The sequence below is a fragment of the Acyrthosiphon pisum genome, chromosome X (assembly GCF_005508785.2).
Source record: "Acyrthosiphon pisum isolate AL4f chromosome X, pea_aphid_22Mar2018_4r6ur, whole genome shotgun sequence".
Taxonomy (NCBI): domain Eukaryota; kingdom Metazoa; phylum Arthropoda; class Insecta; order Hemiptera; family Aphididae; genus Acyrthosiphon; species Acyrthosiphon pisum.
Window position 1 is genome coordinate 41,497,127 of NC_042493.1, and position 2,993 is coordinate 41,500,119.

General features: G+C 24.5%; 1 long non-coding RNA gene across 10 annotated transcripts in view; it reads right to left on the reverse strand.

The window, feature by feature from the left end:
- Positions 1–2,941, reverse strand: part of LOC103309712 — a 15,813-nt gene extending 12,872 nt beyond the window's left edge. For 8 of the 10 annotated variants that reach the window (XR_003838856.1, XR_003838854.1, XR_003838853.1 and 5 more), the window contains exons 1-3: positions 2,868–2,941; positions 2,526–2,640; positions 1,742–1,856 (exon numbers count right to left, since the gene is read on the reverse strand). This is a non-coding gene — a long non-coding RNA (uncharacterized LOC103309712). Of the gene's footprint in view, positions 1–666; positions 791–1,741; positions 1,857–2,525; positions 2,641–2,867 lie in introns of all 10 variants that reach the window. The other 2 variants (XR_001679662.2, XR_003838857.1) reach the window with 2 other exon arrangements.
- Positions 2,942–2,993: the final 52 nt, after the last annotated feature.

Genomic DNA, 2,993 nt, shown 5'->3' on the forward strand with positions numbered 1-2,993 from the left:
TAGGTAATGACGTAATGTGTAGTAACACTTAATGAACAAAGGGTCAAAACTAGAGAAAAAAAATATGTGCACCCTACCCTAAAAAAAAAACTATAATTTAAATATTATTTTCCATCTAAGGCACTGACAGGGAGAGATTTTACGTAAAATTACTACTTATCAACTGCAAGAGAAGGGATTCACAGGCATACAACTAATGTTTCACACTTTCACATAATATAATAGTAACATTAAGATAATTAACTTATTTTTGTCTGGTTATAGACAATGCATTTCATTTATATCTTTATCCTTAATAACGAAGAAATAATAAATGCCTTTATCGTTTTGTCTATATTTTAGATTCTGAGCGGAGCTGAATGTTTTAATTTTTTTTGTGTCTGTGTATACAACCTGATAAGTAGGTAGTCGAATAGGCCAAAGTAGGTATTTCCTTAGAAACATTAATTGAGATATAAAACAAAAAATAAACATACATTATACAAAAATTTAAAGATATAATTCAATATGATGTCCATAAGTAACACGGGTATATTACAATATTTAAATTAATAACCTTATTAAGTATTATGTATCACAGTATTTGAATAAAATGTTTCATCCTACGTCAATATCAAAAATGAAAAAAACTAATGTATTACAAAAGTTTTAAATAATGTGACTTACAAATAATTGTTTAGTTGATTCTCAAGTGATGCAATGAAAACAAACATGAATTCAGCTGTAGTAGACTTCTTTTATAAAAGGTCATTAGTCGAGCACATTCTCAGGGTTAACATCATGACGGGCTCTGGAATAATAATATAATATTAAATCATTGAAATCATCTCTCTTAAGAGTGAAAAGAAACAATATTATGAAACATTATATAGTTTTTTCGGTATAATTTTTAAGACAACAAGTGTATTGATTTGAAATAACAGATAAATTATTATATATTATTATTCAGCAGTAAACTTAAAATTATATAACAGCTACAAAACGAACAATGATTGAAAGAAAAAATGAAATTTAATAGAGTCTAACTTATTATAAAGGAGATTGGCCTATACAAGTGTTACGTTGAAGAAACATATATTTATTCAAAGGAAATTTTTGTTATAATTATTTATAAAAATACATTGCGTGAAATCAATGAAGATTTACTTTAATAAGACTCTCAAGTATTGAGTAGGACTTTACAAAATGGTAATATTGTTTAGAATAAAATTAAATATTTTCTTAGAAACATTAATTGAGATATAAAACAAAAAGAAACATACATAATACAAAAATTTAAAGATATAATCTGATGTTATGCCCATAAGTAACACGGGTATATTACAATATTTAAATTTTTGTTATAATTATTTATAAACATACATTGCATTAAAGCAATGAAGATTTAATTTAGTAAGAAATAAACGTTAGAAAAGTGTATTGAGTTTTAATTTAAAGATAAGACTCTCAAATATTGAGTAGGACTTTACAAAATGGTAATATTGTTTAAAATTAACTTAAATATTTTCTTAGAAACATTAATTGAGATATAAAACAAAAAAAAAACATACATAATACAAAAATGTAAAGCTATAATGTGATGTTATGTCCATAAGTCACACGGGTATATTACAATATTTAAATTAATAACCTTATTAAGTATTATGTATTGCAGTATTTAAATAAAATGTTTCGTCTTACGACAATATCAAAAATGAAAAAAAAATAATGTATTACAGGACTTTTAAATAATGTGACTTACAAATAATTGTTTAGTTGATTCTCAAGGGATGTAATGAAAACAAACATGAATTCAATCTTCTTATATAAAATGTCATTATTCACGCACGATCTCAGGGTGAGCGTCATCAAGGGCTCTGGAATAATAATATAATATTAAATCATTAGAATCATCTCTCGCGTAAGAGTGGAAAGAAACAATATTATGATACATTAAATAGTTTTTTCGGTATAATTTTAAAAACAACTTATGTATTGATTTGAAATAACAAATAAACTATTTATTATTATTCAGCAGTAAACTTAAAATTATATAAAACATATACAACACGAAGAATGATTGAAAGAAAAAATGAAATTTTATAGAGTCTAAATTATTATAAAGGAGATTGGCCTATACAAGTGTTTCATTGATGAAACATATAGGTATTAATTCAGAGGAAATTTTTGTTATAATAATTTATAAACATAAATTGCGAGCAGGCAATGAAGATTTACTTTAATAAGACTCTCAAATATTGAGTAGGACTTTACAAAATGGTAATATTGTTTAAAATTAACTTAAATATTTTCTTAGAAACATTAATTGAGATATGAAACAAAAAAAAAACATACATAATACAAAAATGTAAAGCTATAAAATGAAATGATGTCCATAAGTAACACGGGTATAATATAATATTTAAATTAATAACCTTATTAAGTATTATGTATTGCAGTATTTAAATAAAATGTTTCGTCCTACGTCAATATCAAAAATGAAAAAAAAATAATGTATTACAAGAGTTTTAAATAATGTGACTTACAAATAATTGTTTAGTTGATTCTCAAGTGATGCAATGAAAACAAACATGAATTCAAACTTCTTATATAAAAGGTCATTAGTCACGAACGATCTCAGGGTGAGCGTCATCAAGGGCTCTGGAATAATAATATAATATTAAATCATTAGAATCATCTCTCGCGTAAGAGTGGAAAGAAACAATATTATGATACATTAAATAGTTTTTTCGGTATAATTTTAACAACAACAAATGTATTTGTGTATTTATGTATTACGAGAGTATAACGCGATTGATATTTAATTTGATACTTTTAATACTGTACTGAAGTCCTACTTAGTGTTAATGAATATGAAATAAGCTTACCTTCAAGTTTAATAATGTTGATGATCAATAAACTTACAGTTAAACATGGGCATATTGTGATTTTTTTATTACCCAAACAAAATAATTGTTGATAAAATATTATCGTAGATTGATAACAACGCAATT